The following is a 21,079-nucleotide window of genomic DNA, read 5'->3' as shown; positions in this document are numbered from 1 at the left end:
TGGACTGTGGTTGCGTGTCAGACAACTGAGCTCTAGTTCTCCAAATTTTCACAGAGTGCCATAAGTAGACGTTCAACTTACTGCTCCGGTTGAGTAGAGTGTAGCCTTCAAAGCTGGAATCAGTAGCACTCAGGTGAGAAGAACGGGAAGCAGATATACCCAGTCTGCTGGCAGTGTCCTACGGGGACCAGACTATCTAGTATCCGCACCTGAATGTTTGCAACCGTGGCAGAACTATGCTGGCTCAGTTGTGCAGCAATGCAAACTGAGTTCCCTGGCCAAACTTCACGGGTGTACAAAAAACCACGGGGGATTTACAAGGTGATGCTCAACGGGAACAGCCGGAGGCCTGCCGGCAGCAAGATTCCGGAATTCTTCCTATGAAGTCTTGAAAGTAGTGAAACGCTCCTCTGTTGCAATAACTCAGAACCTCATTCTGAGTTTTCCGGGCCAAGGTCATTCCCCTGAACAAAACCGTGGACTAATTAGAGCAAGTTGTAGGCAGTGCCGACCATAGTGCTGGATGGACAGTGGGTGCATGCCAAACAACAGAGCTCTAGTTATCCAAACTTTCACAGAGTGCCATAAGTAGAGTTTCAACTTACTGCTCCGGTTGAGTAGTGTAGCCTTCAAAGCTGGAATCAGTAGCACTCAGGTAAGAAGGCCGGGAAGCAGATATACCCAGTCCGCTGGCAGTGTCCTACGGGGACCAGCGTATCTGGCTGCCACGCCTGAATATTTGCAACCGCGGCAGAGTTATGCAGGCGAAATTGTGCAGCAATCCAAACTGCGTACCCTGGCCAAACTTCACGGGTGTACAAGAAACCACGGGGGATTTACAAGGAGATGTTCACACGGAACAGCCGGAGACCTGCCAGCAGCAGGATTCCGAAATTTTTCCTAAGAAGCCTTTTAAGCAGTGAAATGTTCCTATGTTGCAATAACTCTACACCTCATTCTTAGTGTTCCCGGCAGAGGTCATTCGGATGAGCACAACCGTGGACTACTTAGAGCCAGATGTAGGCAGTGCCCTCCATAGTGCTGGATCGACAGTGGTTGCGTGCCAAACAACTGAGCTCTAGTTCTCCAAACTTCCACAGAGTACCATAAGTAGAGGTTGAACTTACTGCTCCGGTTGAGTAGAGTGTAGCCGTCCAAGCTGGAATCAGTAGCACTCAGGTGAGAAGGACGGGAAGCAGATATACCCAGTCTGCTGGCAGTGTCCTAAGTGGACCAGACTATCTGGTTTTCTCGCCTGAATGTTTGCAACCGTGGCTGAGCTATACAGGCTCAGTTGTGTAGCAATGCAAACTGCGTACCCTGGCCAAAATTCACGGGTGTACAAGAAACCAAGGGGGATTTACAAGGAGATGTTCACCCGGAACAGCTGGAGGCCTGGGGGCAGCAAGATTCCGGAATTCTTCCTAAGAAGCCTTGAGAGCAGTGAAACGCTCCTATGTTGTAGTAACTCAGAACCTCATTCTGAGTGTTCCCGGCAGAGGTCATTTGGCTGAACACAACCGTGGACTAATTAGAGCCAGATGTAAGCAGTGCCGTCCATAGTGCTGGATGGACAGTGGACGCGTGCCAAACAACTGAGCTCTATTTCTCCAAACTTTCACAGAGTGCCATAAGTAGAGGTTCAACTTACTGTTCCGGTCGAGTAGAGTGTAGCCGTCAAAGGTGATATCAGTAGCACTCAGGTGAGAAGAACGGGAAGCAGATATACCGAGTCCGCTGGCAATGTCCTACGGTGACCAGCCTGTCTGGATGCCACGCCTGAATGTTTACAAATGTGGCAGAGCTATGCAGGCGCAATTGTGCAGCAATGCAAACTGGGTACCCTGGACAAACTTCATGGATGTACAAGAAACCACGGGGGATTTTAAAGAAGATGTTCACTCGGAACAGCCAGAGGCCTGTTGGCAGCAAGATTCCAGAATTCTTCATAAGATGTCTTGAAAGCAGTGAAAAGCTCCTATGTTGCAATAACTCAGAACCTCATTCTGAGTGTTCCAAGCAGAGTTCATTCGGCTGAACACAACCGCGGACTAATTAGAGCCAGATGTAGGCAGTGCAGTACATAGTGCTGGATGGACAGTGGTCGCGTGTCAAACAACTGAGCTCTGGTTCTCCAAACTTTCACAGAGTTCCATAGTAGAGGTTCAATTTACTGCTCCCGTTGAGTAGAGTGTAGCCGTCAAAGCTGAAATCGGGAGCACTCAGGTGAGAATGGGAAGCAGATATACAAAGTTTGCTGGCAGTGTCCCACGGGGACCAGCCTATCTGGCTGCCCCGCCTGAATGTTTGCAAACGCGGCAGAGCTATGCAGGCGCAATTGTGCAGCAATGCAAACTGCGTACCCTGGCCAAACTTCATGGCTGTAGAAGAAACCACGGGGGATTTACAAGGAGATGTTCACCCGGAACAGCCAGAGGCTTGCCAGCAGCAAGTTTCCGGAATTCTTCCTAAGAAGCCTTGAAAGCATTGAAACGCTCCTATGTTGCAATAACTCAGAACCTCATTCTGAGTGTTCCCGCCAGAGGTCATTCGGCTGAACACAACCGTGGACTAATTAGAGCCAGATGTAGGCAGTGCCATCCATAGTGCTGGATGGACAGTGGTCGCGTGCCAAACAACTGAGCTCTAGTTCTCCAAACTTTGACAGAGTGCCATAAGTACAGGTTCAACTTACTGCTCCGGTTGAATAGAGTGTAGCAGTCAAAGCTGAAATCAGTAGCACTCAGGTGAGAAGAACTTGAAGTAGATATACCCAGTCAGCTGGCAGTGTCCTACGTGGACCAGCCTATCTAGATAGCACGCCTGAATGTTTGCAACCGCGGCAGAGATATGCAGGCGCAAACGTGCAGCAATGCATACTGCGTACCTGGCCAAACATCACCGGTGTAGAAGAAACCACGGGGGATTTTCAAGGAGATGTTCACCCAGAACAGCTGGAGGCCTGCGGGCAGCAATATTCCGGAATTCTTCCTAAGAAGCCTTGGGAGCAGTGAAACACTCCTATGTTGCAATCACTCAGAATCTCATTCAGAGTGTTTCGGGCAGAGGTCTTTCGGCTGAACACAACCGTGGACTATTTAGAGCCAGATGTAGGCAGTGCGGTCCATAGTGCTGGATGGACAGTGGTCTTGTGCCAAACAACTGAGCTCTAGTTATCCAAACTTTCACAGAGTGCCATAAGTAGAGGTTCAACTTACTGCTCCGGTTGAGTAGAGTGTAGCCGTCAAAGCTGGAATCAGTAGCACTCAGGTGAGAAGAACAGGAAGCAGATATACAAAGTCTTCTGGCAGTGTCCTACAAGGACCAGCCTATCTAGCTGCAACGCCTAAATCTTTGCAACCGCAGCAGAGCTATGCAGGCGCAGTTGTTCAGCAATGCAAACTACAAACCCCGGCCGAACTGCACAGGTGTACAAGAAACCTCAGGGGATTTACGAGGAGATGTTGTCCCGGAACAGCCGGAGGCGGGCCCGCAGCAGAATTTGGGAACTCTTCCTTAGAAGCCATGAAAGCAGTGAAATGATCCTGTGTTGCAATAAGTCTACACCTCATTCTGAGTGTTCCCGGCAGAGGTCATTCGGCTGAACACAACCGTGGACTAATTAGAGCCAGATGTAGGCAGTGCCGTCCATAGTGCTGGATGGACAGTGTTCGCGTGCCAAACAACTGAGCTCTAGTTCTCCAAACTTTCACAGAGTGCCATAATTAGAGGTTCAACTTACTGCTCTGGTTGAGTAGAGTGTAGCCGTCAAAGCTGGAATCAGTAGCAGTCACCTGAGAAGTACGGGAAGCACATATACCCAGTCCGCTGGTAGTGTCCTACGGGAACCAGCCTATCTGGCTGCCACGCCTCAATGTTTGCAACCGCGGCAGAGCTATACAGGCGCAATTGTGCACAAATGCAAACTGCGTACCCTGGCCAAACTTCACGGGTGTATAAGAAACCACAGGGGATTTACAAGGAGATTTTCACGAGGAACAGCCGGAGGCCTGCCGGCAGCAAGATTCCGGAGTTCTTCCTAAGAAGCCTTGAAAGCTGTGAAAAGTTCCTATGTTGAAATAACTCAGAAACTCATTCTGAGTGTGTCCGGCAGAGGTCATTCGGCTGAACACAACCGTGGACTAATTAGAGCCAGATGTAGGCAGTGCCGTCCATAGTCCTGGATGGACAGTTATCGCGTGCTAAACAACTGAGCTCTAGTTCTCTAAACTTTCACAGACTGCCGTAAGAGGAGCTTCAACTTACTGCTCTGGTTGAGTAGAGTGTAGCCGTCAAAGCTGGCATCAGGAGCACTTAGTTGAGAAGAACGGGAAGCAGATGTACCCAGTCGGCTGGCAGTGTCCTACGGGGACCAGCCTATCTGGCTGCCACGCCTGAATATTTGCAACGGCGGCAGAGCTATGCAGGGGCAGTTGTTCAGCAATGCAAACTGCATACACCGGCCGAACTTCACAGGTGTACAAGAAACCTCGGTGGGATTTACGAGGAGATGTTGACCCGGAACAGCCCGAGGCCTCCCGGCAGCAAGATTCGGAAATTCTTCCTAAGAAGCCTTGAAAGCAGTGAAACGCTCCTATGTTGCAATAACTCAGAACCTCATTCTGAGTGTTCCCGTCAGAGGTCATTCGGCTGAACACAACCGTGGACGAATTAGAGCCAGATGTAGGCAGTACCGTCCATAGTGCTGGATGGTAAGTGGTCGCATGCCAAACAACAAAGCTCTAGTTCTCCAAACTTTCACAGAGTGCCATAAGTAGAGGTTCAACTTACTGCTCTGGTTGAGTAGAGTGTAGACTTCAAAGCTGGAATCAGTAGCATTCAGGTAAGAAAGGCGGGAAGCAGATGTACCCATTCCGCTGGCAGTGTCCTACGGGGACCAGCCTTTCTGGCTGCCACGACTGAATGTTTGCAACCGAGGCAGAGCTATGCAGGCGAAATTATGCAGTAATCCAAACTGCGTTCACTGGCCAAACTTCACGGGAGTACAAGGAACCACGGGGGATTTATAAGGAGATGTTCACCCGGAACAGCCGGAGGCCTGCTGGCAGCAAGATTCCGGAATTCTTCCAAAGAAGCCTTGAAAGCAGTGAAATGCTCCTGTGTTGCAATAACTCAGAACAACATTCTGAGTGTTCCCGGCAGAAGTCATTCAGCTGAACACTACCGTGGACTAATTAGAGCCAGATGTAAGCAGTGCCATCCATAGTGCTGGATGGACAGTTTTCGCGTGCCAAACCACTGAGCTCTTGTTCTGTAAACTTTCACAGAGTGCCAAAAGTAGAGGTTCAACTTACGGCTCCAGTTGAGTAGAGTGTAGCCGTAAAAGCTGGACTCAATAGCACTCAGGTGAGAAAAACGGGAAGCAGTGATACCCAGTCCGCAAGCAGTGTCCTACGGGGACTGACCTATCTGGTTGCCACGCCTGAATGTTTGCAACCCCGGCAGAGCTATGCAGGCGCAATTGTGCAGCAATGCAAACTGGGTACCCTGTCCAAACTTTACGGGTGAGGAGGAAACCACCGGAGATTTACAAGGAGATGTTCACCCGGAACAGCCGAGACCTGTTGGCAGCAGGATTCCGGAATTCTTCCTAAGATGCCTTGAAATCAGTGAAACGCTCCTATGTTGCAATAACTCAGAACCTCATTCTGAGTGTTCCCAGCAGAGGTCATTCGGCGGAACACAACTGTGGACTAATTAGGGGTAGATGTAGGCAATTAAGTCCACAGAGCTGGATGGACAGTGGGTGCGTGCCAAACAACAGAGCTGTAGTTTTCCAAACTTTCACAGAGTGAAATAAGTAGAGGTTCAACTTACTGCTCCGGTTGAGTAGAGTGTAGCCTTCAAAGCTGGAATCAGTAGCACTCAGGTAAGAAGGACGGGAAGCAGATATACCCAGTCCACTGGCAGTGTCCTAAGGGGACCAACCTATCTGGCTGCCACACCTGAATGTTTGCAACCGCGGCAGAGCTATGCAGGCGCAATTGTGCAGCAATGCAAACTGTGTACCCTGGCCAAACTTCACGGGTGTATAAGAAACCATGGTGTATTTACAAGGAGATGTTCACCCGGAACAGCCAGAGGCCTGCCGGGAGAAAGATTGCGGGATTCTTCCTAAGTAGCCTTGAAAGCAGTAAAACGCTCCTATGTTGCAATAACTCAGAACCTCATTCTGAGTGTTCCCAGCAGAGGTCATTCGGCTGAACACAACCGTGGACTAATTAGAGCCAGATATAGGCAGTGCCGTCCATAGTGCTGGATGGACAGTGGTCGCGTGCCAAACAACTGAGCTCTAGTTCTCCAAACTTTGACAGAGTGCCATAAGTAGAGGTTCAACTTACTGCTCCGGTTAAACAGACTGTAGCCGTCAAAGCTGGAATCAGTAGCACTCAGGTGAGAAGAACGGGAAGCAGATATACGCAGTCTGCTGGCAGTGTCCTACGGGTACCAGACTATCTAGTTGCCTCGCCTGAATGTTTCCAACCATGGCAGAGCTATGCAGGCTCAGTTGTGCAGCAATGCAAACTGCGTACCCTGGCCAAACTTCACCGGTGTTCAAAAAACCACGGGGGATTTTCAAGGTGATGTTCACCCGGAACACCCGGAGGCCTACCGCCAGCAAGATTACGGAATTCTTCCTAAGAAGCATTGAAAGCAGTGAAACGCTCCTATGTTGCAATAACTCAGAACCTCATTCTGAGTGTTCCCGGCAGAGGTCATTCGGCTGAACACAACCGTGGACTAATTAGAGAGAGCCAGTTGTAGGCAGTGCCGTCCATAGTGCTGGATGGACAGTGGGTGCGTGCCAAACAACAGAGTTGTAGTTCTCCAAACTTTCACAGAGTGCCATAAGTAGAGATTCAACTTACTGCTCCGGTTGAGTAGAGTGTAGGCTTTAAAGCTAGAATCAGTAGCACTCAGGTAAGAAGGACAGGAAGCAGATACAAACAGTCCACTGGCAGTCCCCTACGGGGACCAGCCTATCTGGCTACCACGCCTGAATGTTTGCAACCGGGGCAGGATTATGCACGCGCAATTGTGCAGCAATGCAAACTGCACACCCTGGCCAAACTTCACGGGTGTACAAGAAATCACGGGGGATTGACAAGGAGATGTTCACCTGGGACAGACAGAGGCCTGCCAGCAGCAAGATTCCGGAAATATTCCTAAGAAGCCTTGAAAGCAGTGAAACGCTCCTATGTTGCAATAAATCAGAACCTCATTCTGAGTGTTCCCTGCAGAGGTCATTCGACTGAACACAACCGTGGACTAATTAGAGCCAGATGTAGGCAGTGCCGTGGATAGTGCTAGATGGACAGTGGTCGCGTGCCAAACAACTGAGCTCTAGTTCTCCAAATTTTTACAGAGTGCCATAAGTAGAGGTTCAACTTACTGCTCCGGTTGAACAGAGTGTAGTCGTCAAAGCTGGAATCATTAGCACTCAGATGAGAAGAAGGGAAGCAGATATACCCAATCCGCTGTCAGTGTCCTACGGGGACCAGCCTATCTGGCTGCCTCGCCTGAATATTTGCAACAGTGGCAGAGCTATGCATGATCAATTGTGCAACAATGCAAACTGCTTAGCCTGTCCAAACTTCACGGGTTCACAAGAATCCACGGGGGATTTACAAGGAGATGTTCACCGGGAACAGCTGGAGGTCTGCCGGCAGCCAGATTCTGGAATTCTTCCCAAGAAGTCTTGAAAGCAGTGAAACGCTCCTATATTAAAATAACTCACAACCTCATTCTGAGTGTTCCCGGAAGAGGTAATTCGGCTGAACACAACCGTGGACTAATTAGAGCCAGATGAAGGCAATGCCGTCCATAGTGCTGGATGGACAGTGGTTGCGTGTCAAACAACTGAGCTCTAGTTCTCCAACCTTTAACAGCGTGCTATAAGTAGAGGTTCAACTTACTGCTACGGTTGAGTAGAGTGTAGCCGTCAAAGCTGGAATCAGTAGCACTCAGGTGAGAAGAACGGGAAGCAAATATACCCATTCTGCTGGCAGTGTCCTACCCGGTCCAGACTATCTAGTTTCCTCACCTGAATGTTTGCAACCGTGGCAGAACTATGCAGGCTCAGTTGTGCAGCAATGCAAACTGCGTACCCTGGCCAAACTTCACCTGTGTACAAGAAACCAAGGGGGATTTACAAGGAGATGTTCACCCGGGACAGACTGAGGCCGGCCGGCAGCAACATTCCACAATTCTTCCTAAGAAACTTTGAAAGCAGTGAAACGCTCCTATGTTGCAATAACTCAGAACCTCATTCTGAGTGTTCCCGGCAGAGGTCATTTGGCTGAACACAACCGTAGACTAATTAGAGCCAGATGTAGGCAGTGCTGTCCAAAGGGCTGGATGGACAGTATTCGCGTGTAAAACAACTGAGCTCTAGTTCTCCAAACTTTCACATAGTGCCATAAGTAGAGGTTCAACTTACTGCTCCAGTAGAGTAGAGTGTAGGGGTTAAAGCTGGAATCAGTAGCACTCAGGTGAGAAGAATGGGAAGCAGATATACCCAGCCCGCTGGCAGTGTCCTACGGGAACCAGCCTATCTGGCTGCCACGCCTGAATGTTTGCTAGTGCAGGAGAGCTATGCAGGCGCAATTGTGCAGCAATGCAAACTGCATACCCTGACCAAACTCCATGGGTGTACGAGAAACCACGGGGGATTTACAAGGAGATGTTCACCCGGAACAGCCGGAGACCTGCCGGCCGCAAGATTCCGGAATTCTTCCTTAGAAGCCTTGAAAGCAGTGAAAAGCTCCCATGTTGCAAGAAGTCAGAACCGCATTCTGCGTTTTCCCGGCAGAGGTCATTCGGCTGAACACAACCGTGGACTAATTAGAGCCAGATGTAGGCAGTGCCGTCCATAGTGCTGGATGGAGAGTGGTCGCGTGCAAAACAACTGAGCTCTAGTTCTCTAAACTTTCACAGAGTGTCATACGTAGCGGTTCAACTTACTGTTCCGGTTGAGTAGAGTATAGTCGTCAAAGGTAGAATCAGTAGCACTAAGGTCAGAAGAACGGGTAGCAGATATACCCAGTCCGCTGGCAGTGTCTTATGGGGACCAGCCTATCTGGCTGCCACGCCTGAATGTTTGCAAACATGGCAGAGCTATGCAGGCGCAATTGTGCATCAATGCAAACTGCGTACCCTGGCCAACCTTCACGGGTGAAGAAGAAACCAAGGGGGATTTACATGGAGATGTTCACCCGGAACCGCCAGAGACCTGGGGGCAGCAAGATATAGGAATTCTTCCTAAGAGGCATTGAAAGCAATGAAACCCTCCTATGTTGCAATAAGTCAGAACCTCATTCTGAGTGTTCCCGGCAGAGGTCATTCGGCTTAACACAACCATGGACTAATTAGAGCCAGATGTAGGCAGTTCCGTCCATAGTGCTGGATGGACAGTGGTCGCGTGCCAAACAACTGAGCTCTAGTTCTCTAAACTTTGACAGATTGCCATAAGTAGAGGTTCAACTTACTGCTCCGGTTGAGTAGAGTGTAGCCGTAAAGGCTGGAATCAGTAGCACTTAAGTGAGAAGAACGGGAAGCAGATATACCCAGTCCGCTGGCAGTGTCCTACAGGGACTAGCCTATCTGGCTGCCATGCTTGAATGTTTGCAACCGCGGCAGAGCTAAGCAGGCGCAATTGCGCAGCAATGGAAACTGCGTACCCTGGCCAAACTTTACGGGTGTAGAAGAAAAAACGGGGGATTGATAAGGAGATGTTCACCCGGAACAGCCGGAGACCTGCCAGCAGGAAGATAGAGGAATTCTTCCTAAGAGGCCTTGAAAGCAGTGAAATACTCCTGTGTTGCAATAACTCAGAACCTCATTCTGAGTGTTCCCCGCAGAGGTCATTCGGCTGAACATAACCGTGGACTAATTAGGGCCAGACTTATGTAGTGCCGTCCATAGGACTGGATGGACAGTGGTCGCGTGCCAAACAACTGAGCTCTAGTTCTACAAACATTTACCGAGTGCACCAAGTAGAGGTTCAACTTACTGCTCCGGTTGAGTAGAGTGTAGCCGTCAAAGCTGGAATCTGTAGCACTCAGGTGAGAAGAATGGGAAGCAGATAAACCCAATCTGCTGGCAGTGTCCTACGGGGACCAGCGTATCTGGCTGCCACGCCTGAATGTTTGCAAAAGTGGCAGAGCTATGCAGGCGCAATTGTGCAGCAATGCAAACTGTGTACCCTGGCCAAACTTGACGGGTGTACAAGAAACCACGGGGGATTTGCAAGGAGATTTTCACCCGAAACGGCTGGAGGCCTGCCGGCAAAAAGATTCCGGAATTCTTCCTAAGAAGCCTTGGAAGCAGTGAAACGCTCCTATGTTGCAATAACTCAGAACCTCATTCTGAGTGTTCCGAGGAGAGGTCATTCGGCTGAACACAACCGTGGACTAATTAGGGCCAGATGTTCACAGTGCCGGCCATAGGGCCAGATGGAGAGCTGTCGCGAGTTAAACAACTGAGCTCTAGTTCTCCAAAGTTTCACAGAGTGCCAAAAGTAGGGGTTCAACTTACTGCTCCGGTTGAGTAGAGTGTAGCTGTCAAAGCTGGAATCAGTAGCACTCAGGTGAGAAGAACGGGAAGCAGATATACACAGTCAGCTGGCAGTGTCCTCCCGGGACCAGCCTATCTGGCTGCCATGCATAAATGTTTGTAACCACGGCAATTCTATGCAGGCCCAATTCTCTAGCAATGCAAACTGCCTACCCTGGTCAAACTTCACGGGTGTACAAGAAACCTCGGGGGAATTACAAGGAGATGTTCACCCGGAACAGCCGGAGGCCTGCCGGCAGCAAGATTCCGGAATTCTTCTTAAGAAGCCTTGAAAGCAGTGAAACGCTCCTATGTTGAAATAACTCAGAACCTCATTCTGAGTGTTCCCGGCAGAGGTCATTCGGCTGAACACAACCGTGGACTAATTAGAGCCAGATGTAGGCAGTGCCGTAAATAGTGCTGGATGGACAGTGGTTGCGTGCCAAACACCTGAGCTCCAGTTCTCCAAACTTTCACAGAGTGCCATAAGTAGAGGTTCATCTTACTGCTCCGGTTGAGTAGAGTATAGCTGGCAAAGCTGGAATCAGTAGCACATAGGTGAGAAGAACGGGAAGCAGATATACCCAGTCCACTGGCAGTGTCCTACGGGGAGGAGCCTATCTGGCTGCCACGCCTGAATGTTTGCAACCCCGGGAGAGCTATGCATGCGCAATTGTGCAGCAATGCAAACTGCGTACCCTGGCCAAACATAATGGATGTACAAGAAACCAAGAGGAATTAAAAGGAGATGTTCACCCGGAACAGCCGGAGGCCTGCCGGCAGCAAGTTTCCGGAATTCTTCCAAAGAAGGCTTGAAAGCAGTGAAACGCTCCTATGTTGCAATAACTCAGAACCGCATTCTGTGTGTTCCCAGCAGAGGTCATTCGCCTGAACACAACCATGGACTAATTAGAACCAGATGTATTGAGTGCCGTCCATAGTGCTGGATGGACAGTGGACCAGTGCCAAACAACTGAGCTCTAGTTCTCCAAACTTTCACAGAGGGCCATAAGTAGAGGTTCAACTTACTGCTCCGGTTGAGTAGAGGGTAGCGGTCAAAGCTGGAATCAGTAGCACTCAGGTGAGAAGAACGGGAAGCAGATATAAGCATTCCGCTGGCAGTGTCCTTCGGGGACCACCCTATCTGGCTGCCACGCCTGAATGTTTGCAACTGCGGCAGAGCTATGCATGCGCAATTGTGCAGCAATGAAAACTGCGTACACTGGCCAACCTTCATGTGTGTACAAGAAACCACGGGGCATTTACAAGGAGATGTTCAACCGGAACATCCGGAGGCCTGCCGCCAGCAAGATTCCGTAATTCTTGCTAAGAAGCCTTGAAAGCAGTGAAATGCTCTTATGTAGCAATAACTCAGAACCTCATTCTGAGTGTTCCCGGAAGAGGTAATTCGGCTGAACACAACCGTTTACTAGTTAGAGCCAGGTGTAGGCAGTGGTGTCCATAGTTCGGGATGGACAGTGGTCGAATGCCTAACAACTGAGGTCTAGTTCTCCAAACTTTCACAGAGTGCCATAAGTAGTGGTTCAACTTACTGCTACGGTTGAGTAGAGTGTAGCCGTCAAAGCTGGAATCAGTAGCACTCAGGTGAGAAGAACGGGAAGCAGATATACCCAGTCCCCTGGCAGTGTGCTACGGGGGCCAGCCTATCTGGCTGCCACGCCTGAATATTTGCAACCGTGGAAGAGCTATGCAGGCGCAATTGTGCAGCAATGCAAACTGCATAACCTGGCCAAACTTCACGGGTGTACAAGAAACCACGGGGGATTTACACGGAGATGTTCACCCGGAACAGCCGGAGGCCTGCCAGCCGCAAGATTCTGGAATTCTTCCTAAGAGGCCTTGAAAGCAGTGAAACGCTCCTATGTTGCAGTAACTCAGAACCTCATTCTGAGTGTTCCCGGCAGAGGTCATTCGGCTGAACACAACCGTGGAATAATTAGAGGGAGATGTACGCAGTGTCTTCGATAGTCCTGGATGGACAGTGGTCGCGTACCAAACAACTGAGCTCTAGTTCTCCAAACTTTCACAGAGTGCCATAAGTAGAGGTTCAACTTACTGCTCCGGTTGAGTAGAGTGTAGCGGTCAAAGCTGGAACCAGTAGCACTCAGCTGAGAAGAACGGGAAGGAGATATAACCAGTCAGTTGGCAGTGTCTTACGGGGAGCAGCCTATCTGTCTACCACGCCTGAATGTTTGCAAACGCGTCAGAGCTATGCAGACGCAATTGTGCAACAATGCAAACTACATACCCTGGCCAAACTTCACGGGTGTACAAAAAACCACGGGGGATTTATAAGGAGATGTTCACGCGGAACAGCCGGAGGCCTGCCGGTCGCAAGATTCCGGAATTCTTCCTAAGAAGCCTTGAAAGCAGTGAAACGCTCCTATATTGCAATAACTCAGAACCTCATTCTGACTGTTCCCGACAGAGGTCATTCTGCTGAACACAACCGTGGACTAATTAGAGCCAGATGTAGGCAGTGCCGTCCATAGTGCTGGATGGACAGTGGACCCGTGCCAAACAACTGAGCTCTAGTTCTCCAAACTTTCACAGAGGACCATAAGTTTAGGTTGAACTTCCTGCTCCGGATGAGTAGAGTGTAGCCGTCAAAACTGGAATCATTAGCACTCAGGTGAGAAGAACCGGAAGCAGATATACCCAGTCAGCTGGCACTGTCCTATGGGGACCAGCCTAACTTGCAGCCACGCCTGAATGTTTGGAACCTCGGCAGAGCTATGCAGGTGCAATTGTGCAGTAATGCAAACTGGGTAACCTGGCCAAACTTCAAGGGTGTAGAAGAAACCACGGGGGATTTACAAGTAGATGTTCACCCTGAACAGCTGGAGGCCTGCAGACAGGAAGATTCCGGAATTCTTCCTAAGAATCCTTGAAAGCAGTGAAACGCTCCTATGTTGCAATAACTCAGAACCTCATTCTGAGTGTTACCGGGAGAGGTCATTTGGCTAAACACAACCGTGGACTAATTAGAGCCAGATGTAGGCACTGCCGTCAATAGTGCTGGATGGACAATGGTCGCGTGCCAAACAACTGAGCTCTAGTTCTCCAAACTTTCACAGAGTGGGATAAGTAGAGGTTCAACTTACTGCTCCGGTTGAGTAGAGTGTAGCCATCAAAAGTGGAATGAGTACCACTCAGGTGAGAAGAACGGGAAGCAGATATACCCAGTCTGCTAGCAGTGTCCTACGGGGACCAGCCTATCTGGCTGCCATGCCTGAATGTTTGCACCCGTGGCAGGCCTATTCAGGTGCAATTGTGCAGCAATGCAAACTGCATACCCTGGCCAAGCTTCACGGGTGTACAACAAACCACGTGGGATTTACAAGGAGATGTTCACCTGGAACAGCCGGAAGCCTGCCGGCAGCAAGATTCCGGAATTCTTCCTAAGAAGCCTTGAAAGCAGTGAAAGGCTCCCATGTTGCAGTAACTGAGAACCTCATTCTGAGTGTTCCCGCCAGAGGTCATTCGGCTGAACACAAGGGTGGACTAATTAGAGCCAGATGTATGCAGCGCCGTCCATAGTGCTTTATGGACAGTGGTGTGTGCCAAACAACTGAGCTCTAGTTCTCCTAACTTTCCCAGAGTGCCATAAGGAGAGTTTCAACTTACTGCTCCGGTTGTGCAGAGTGTAGCCGTCAAATCTGGAATCAGCAGCACTGAGAGGAGAAGAACGTAAAGCAGATATACCCAGTCCACTGGCAGTGTCCTTCGGGGACCAACCTATCTGGCTGCAATGCCTAAATGTTTGTAACCACGGCAGATCTATTCAGGCCAAATTCTACATCAATGGAAACCGCCTACCCTGGACAAAGTTTACGGGTGTACAAGAAACCACGGAGATGTTCACAAGGAAGAGCCGGAGGCCTGCCGGCAGCAAGATTCCGGAATTCTTGCTAAGAAGCCTTGAAAGCAGTGAAACGCTCCTATGTTGCAATAACTCAGAACCTCATTCTGAGTGTTACCGGAAGAGGTCATTCGGCTGAACACAACCGTGGTCTAGTTAGAGCCAGGTGTACGCAGTGGCGTCCATAGTGAGGGATGGACAGTGGTCGCATGCCTAACAACTGAGCTCTAGTTCTCCAAACTTTCACAGAGTGCCATAAGTAGAGGTTCAACTTACTGCTCCGGTTGAGTAGAGTGTAGCCATCAAAGCTCGAATCAGTAGCACTCAGGTGAGAAGAACGGGAAGCAGATATACCCAGTCCGCTGTCAGTGTCCTACGGGGACCAGCCAATCTGGCTGCCACGACTGAATATTTGCAACCGTGGCAGAGCTATGCAGGCGCAATTGTGCAGCAATGCAAACTGCATAACCTGGCCAAACTTCTCGGGTGTACAAGAAACCACGGGGGATTTAAACGGAGATGTTCACCCGGAACATCCGGAGGCCTGCCGGCCGCAAGATTCTGGAATTCTTCCTAAGAGACCTTGAAAGCAGTGAAAAGCTCCTGTGTTGCAATAACTCAGAACCTCATTCTGAGTATTCCCGGCAGAGGTCATTCGGCTGAACACAACCGTGGAATAATTAGAGCCAGATGTACGCAGTGTGGTCGATAGTGCTGGATGGACAGTGGTCACGTACAAAATAACTGAGCTCTAGTTCTCCAAACTTTCACAGAGTGCCATAAGTAGAGGTTCAACTTACTGCTCCGGTTGAGTAGAGTGTAGCGGTCAAAGCTGGAATCAGTAGCACTCAGGTGAGAAGAACGGGAAGCAGATATATCCAATCCGCTAGCAGTGTCCCTCAGGGACCATCCTATCTGGCTTCCACGCCGGAATGTTTGCAACCGCGGCAGAGCTATGCAGGCGCAATTGTGCAGCAATGCAACCTGCGTACAATGACCAAACTTCATGGGTGTACGAGAAACCACGGGGGATTTATAAGGAGATGTTCACCCGGAACAGCCGGAGGCCGGCCGGCAGCAAGATTCCGGAATTCTCCCTAAGACACCTAGAAAGCAGTGAAACGCTCCTATGTTGCAATAACTCAGAACCTCATTCTGAGTGTCCCTGGCAGAGGTCATTCGGCTGAACACAACCGTGGACTAACTAGAGGCAGATGTAGGCAGGTCGGTCCATAGTGCTGGATGGACAGTGGTCGCGAGCCAAACAACTGAGCTCTAGTTCTACAAACTTTAACAGAGTGCCATAAGTAGAGGTTCAACTTACTGCTCCGGTTGAGTAGAGTGTACCCTTCAAAGCTGGAATCAGTAGCACTCAGGTGAGAAGAACGGGAAGCAGATATACACAGTCAGCAGGCAGTGTCCTACGGGGAACAGCCTATCTGGCTTCCATGCCTGAATGTTTGCACCCGTGGCAGAGCTATGCAGGCGCAAACGTGCAGCAATGCACACTTCGTACCCTGGCCAAACTTCACGAGTATAGAAGAAACCACGGGGGATTTACAAGGAGATGTTCACCCGGAATAGTAGGAATCCTGCCGGCAGACAGATTCCGGAATTCTTCCCAAGAACCCTTGAAAGCAGTGAAACAATCCTATGTTGCCATAACTCAGAACCTCATTCTGAGTATTCCCGGCAGAGGTCATTCGGCTGAAGAAAACCATTGACTAATTAGAGAAAGATGTATGCAGTGTCCTCCATTGTGCTCGATGGACAGTGGTCCCGGGCAAAACAACTGAGCTCTAGTTCTCCAAATTTTCACAGAGTACCATAAGTAGAGGTTCAACCTACTTCTCCGGTTGAGTAGAGTGTAGCCTTCAAAGCTGGTATCAGTAGCTCTCAGGTGAGAAGAACAAGAAGCAGATATACGCAGTCGGCAGGCAGTGTCCTACCTGGACCAGCCTATCTGGCTGCCACGCCTGAATGTTTGCACCCGAGGCAGAGCTATGCAGGCACAATTGTGCAGCAATGCAAACTGGGAACCCTCCCCAAACTTCCCGGGTTTAGAAAAAACCACGGGGGATTTACAAGGAGATCTTCACCCGGAACAGCCGGCGGCCTGCCGGCAGCAAGATTCCAGAATTCTTCCTAAGAGGCCTTGAAAGCAGTGAAATGCTCCTATGTTGCAATAACTCAGAACCTCATTCTGAGTGTTCCCAGCAGAGGTCATTCGGCTAAACACAACCGTGGACTAATTAGAGCCAGATGTAGGCAGTGCCGTCCATACTGCTGGATGGACAGTGGTCGCTTGCCAAATGACTGAGCTCTAGTTCTCGAAAGTTTCACAGAGTGCCATAAGTAGTGGTTCAACTTACTGCTCCGGTTGAGTAGAGTGTAGCCCTCAAAGCTGGAATCAGTAGCACTCAGGTGAGAAGAACGGGAAGCAGATATACCCAGTCAGCTGGCAATGTCCTACGGAGACCAGCCTATCTGGCTGCCACGCCTGAATATTTGCAACCGTGGAAGAGCTATGCAGGCGCAATTGTGCAGCAATGCAAACTGCATAACCTGGCCAAACTTCACGGGTGTACAAGAAACCACGGGGGATTTACACGGAGATGTTCACCCGGAACAGCCGGAGGCCTGCCAGCCGCAAGATTCTGGAATTCTTCCTAAGAGGCCTTGAAAGCAGTGAAACGCTCCTATGTTGCAGTAACTCAGAACCTCATTCTGAGTGTTCCCGGCAGAGGTCATTCGGCTGAACACAACCGTGGAATAATTAGAGGGAGATGTACGCAGTGTCTTCGATAGTCCTGGATGGACAGTGGTCGCGTACCAAACAACTGAGCTCTATTTCTCCAAACTTTCACAGAGTGCCATAAGTAGAGGTTCAACTTACTGCTCCGGTTGAGTAGAGTGTAGCGGTCAAAGCTGGAACCAGTAGCACTCAGCTGAGAAGAACGGGAAGGAGATATAACCAGTCAGTTGGCAGTGTCTTACGGGGAGCAGCCTATCTGTCTACCACGCCTGAATGTTTGCAAACGCGTCAGAGCTATGCAGACGCAATTGTGCAACAATGCAAACTACATACCCTGGCCAAACTTCACGGGTGTACAAAAAACCACGGGGGATTTATAAGGAGATGTTCACGCGGAACAGCCGGAGGCCTGCCGGTCGCAAGATTCCGGAATTCTTCCTAAGAAGCCTTGAAAGCAGTGAAACGCTCCTATATTGCAATAACTCAGAACCTCATTCTGACTGTTCCCGACAGAGGTCATTCTGCTGAACACAACCGTGGACTAATTAGAGCCAGATGTAGGCAGTGCCGTCCATAGTGCTGGATGGACAGTGGACCCGTGCCAAACAACTGAGCTCTAGTTCTCCAAACTTTCACAGAGGACCATAAGTTTAGGTTGAACTTCCTGCTCCGGATGAGTAGAGTGTAGCCGTCAAAACTGGAATCATTAGCACTCAGGTGAGAAGAACCGGAAGCAGATATACCCAGTCAGCTGGCACTGTCCTATGGGGACCAGCCTAACTTGCAGCCACGCCTGAATGTTTGGAACCTCGGCAGAGCTATGCAGGTGCAATTGTGCAGTAATGCAAACTGGGTAACCTGGCCAAACTTCAAGGGTGTAGAAGAAACCACGGGGGATTTACAAGTAGATGTTCACCCTGAACAGCTGGAGGCCTGCAGACAGGAAGATTCCGGAATTCTTCCTAAGAATCCTTGAAAGCAGTGAAACGCTCCTATGTTGCAATAACTCAGAACCTCATTCTGAGTGTTACCGGGAGAGGTCATTTGGCTAAACACAACCGTGGACTAATTAGAGCCAGATGTAGGCACTGCCGTCAATAGTGCTGGATGGACAATGGTCGCGTGCCAAACAACTGAGCTCTAGTTCTCCAAACTTTCACAGAGTGGGATAAGTAGAGGTTCAACTTACTGCTCCGGTTGAGTAGAGTGTAGCCATCAAAAGTGGAATGAGTACCACTCAGGTGAGAAGAACGGGAAGCAGATATACCCAGTCTGCTAGCAGTGTCCTACGGGGACCAGCCTATCTGGCTGCCATGCCTGAATGTTTGCACCCGTGGCAGGCCTATTCAGGTGCAATTGTGCAGCAATGCAAACTGCATACCCTGGCCAAGCTTCACGGGTGTACAACAAACCACGTGGGATTTACAAGGAGATGTTCACCTGGAACAGCCGGAAGCCTGCCGGCAGCAAGATTCCGGAATTCTTCCTAAGAAGCCTTGAAAGCAGTGAAAGGCTCCCATGTTGCAGTAACTGAGAACCTCATTCTGAGTGTTCCCGCCAGAGGTCATTCGGCTGAACACAAGGGTGGACTAATTAGAGCCAGATGTATGCAGCGCCGTCCATAGTGCTTTATGGACAGTGGTGTGTGCCAAACAACTGAGCTCTAGTTCTCCTAACTTTCCCAGAGTGCCATAAGGAGAGTTTCAACTTACTGCTCCGGTTGTGCAGAGTGTAGCCGTCAAATCTGGAATCAGCAGCACTGAGAGGAGAAGAACGTAAAGCAGATATACCCAGTCCACTGGCAGTGTCCTTCGGGGACCAACCTATCTGGCTGCAATGCCTAAATGTTTGTAACCACGGCAGATCTATTCAGGCCAAATTCTACATCAATGGAAACCGCCTACCCTGGACAAAGTTTACGGGTGTACAAGAAACCACGGAGATGTTCACAAGGAAGAGCCGGAGGCCTGCCGGCAGCAAGATTCCGGAATTCTTGCTAAGAAGCCTTGAAAGCAGTGAAACGCTCCTATGTTGCAATAACTCAGAACCTCATTCTGAGTGTTACCGGAAGAGGTCATTCGGCTGAACACAACCGTGGTCTAGTTAGAGCCAGGTGTACGCAGTGGCGTCCATAGTGAGGGATGGACAGTGGTCGCATGCCTAACAACTGAGCTCTAGTTCTCCAAACTTTCACAGAGTGCCATAAGTAGAGGTTCAACTTACTGCTCCGGTTGAGTAGAGTGTAGCCATCAAAGCTCGAATCAGTAGCACTCAGGTGAGAAGAACGGGAAGCAGATATACCCAGTCCGCTGTCAGTGTCCTACGGGGACCAGCCAATCTGGCTGCCACGACTGAATATTTGCAACCGTGGCAGAGCTATGCAGGTGCAATTGTGCAGCAATGCAAACTGCATAACCTGGCCAAACTTCTCGGGTGTACAAGAAACCACGGGGGATTTAAACGGAGATGTTCACCCGGAACATCCGGAGGCCTGCCGGCCGCAAGATTCTGGAATTCTTCCTAAGAGACCTTGAAAGCAGTGAAAAGCTCCTGTGTTGCAATAACTCAGAACCTCATTCTGAGTATTCCCGGCAGAGGTCATTCGGCTGAACACAACCGTGGAATAATTAGAGCCAGATGTACGCAGTGTGGTCGATAGTGCTGGATGGACAGTGGTCACGTACAAAATAACTGAGCTCTAGTTCTCCAAACTTTCACAGAGTGCCATAAGTAGAGGTTCAACTTACTGCTCCGGTTGAGTAGAGTGTAGCGGTCAAAGCTGGAATCAGTAGCACTCAGGTGAGAAGAACGGGAAGCAGATATATCCAATCCGCTAGCAGTGTCCCTCAGGGACCATCCTATCTGGCTTCCACGCCGGAATGTTTGCAACCGCGGCAGAGCTATGCAGGCGCAATTGTGCAGCAATGCAACCTGCGTACAATGACCAAACTTCATGGGTGTACGAGAAACCACGGGGGATTTATAAGGAGATGTTCACCCGGAACAGCCGGAGGCCGGCCGGCAGCAAGATTCCGGAATTCTCCCTAAGACACCTAGAAAGCAGTGAAACGCTCCTATGTTGCAATAACTCAGAACCTCATTCTGAGTGTCCCTGGCAGAGGTCATTCGGCTGAACACAACCGTGGACTAACTAGAGGCAGATGTAGGCAGGTCGGTCCATAGTGCTGGATGGACAGTGGTCGCGAGCCAAACAACTGAGCTCTAGTTCTACAAACTTTAACAGAGTGCCATAAGTAGAGGTTCAACTTACTGCTCCGGTTGAGTAGAGTGTACCCTTCAAAGCTGGAATCAGTAGCACTCAGGTGAGAAGAACGGGAAGCAGATATACACAGTCAGCAGGCAGTGTCCTACGGGGAACAGCCTATCTGGCTTCCATGCCTGAATGTTTGCACCCGTGGCAGAGCTATGCAGGCGCAAACGTGCAGCAATGCACACTTCGTACCCTGGCCAAACTTCACGAGTATAGAAGAAACCACGGGGGATTTACAAGGAGATGTTCACCCGGAATAGTAGGAATCCTGCCGGCAGACAGATTCCGGAATTCTTCCCAAGAACCCTTGAAAGCAGTGAAACAATCCTATGTTTCCATAACTCAGAACCTCATTCTGAGTATTCCCGGCAGAGGTCATTCGGCTGAAGAAAACCATTGACTAATTAGAGAAAGATGTATGCAGTGTCCTCCATTGTGCTCGATGGACAGTGGTCCCGGGCAAAACAACTGAGCTCTAGTTCTCCAAATTTTCACAGAGTACCATAAGTAGAGGTTCAACCTACTTCTCCGGTTGAGTAGAGTGTAGCCTTCAAAGCTGGTATCAGTAGCTCTCAGGTGAGAAGAACAAGAAGCA

This window comes from Dipodomys spectabilis, unplaced genomic scaffold, assembly GCF_019054845.1.
Source record: "Dipodomys spectabilis isolate Male_0828 unplaced genomic scaffold, ASM1905484v1 ptg000308l, whole genome shotgun sequence".
Lineage (NCBI taxonomy): Eukaryota > Metazoa > Chordata > Mammalia > Rodentia > Heteromyidae > Dipodomys > Dipodomys spectabilis.
Note: the sequence above shows the minus strand (reverse complement) of the source record.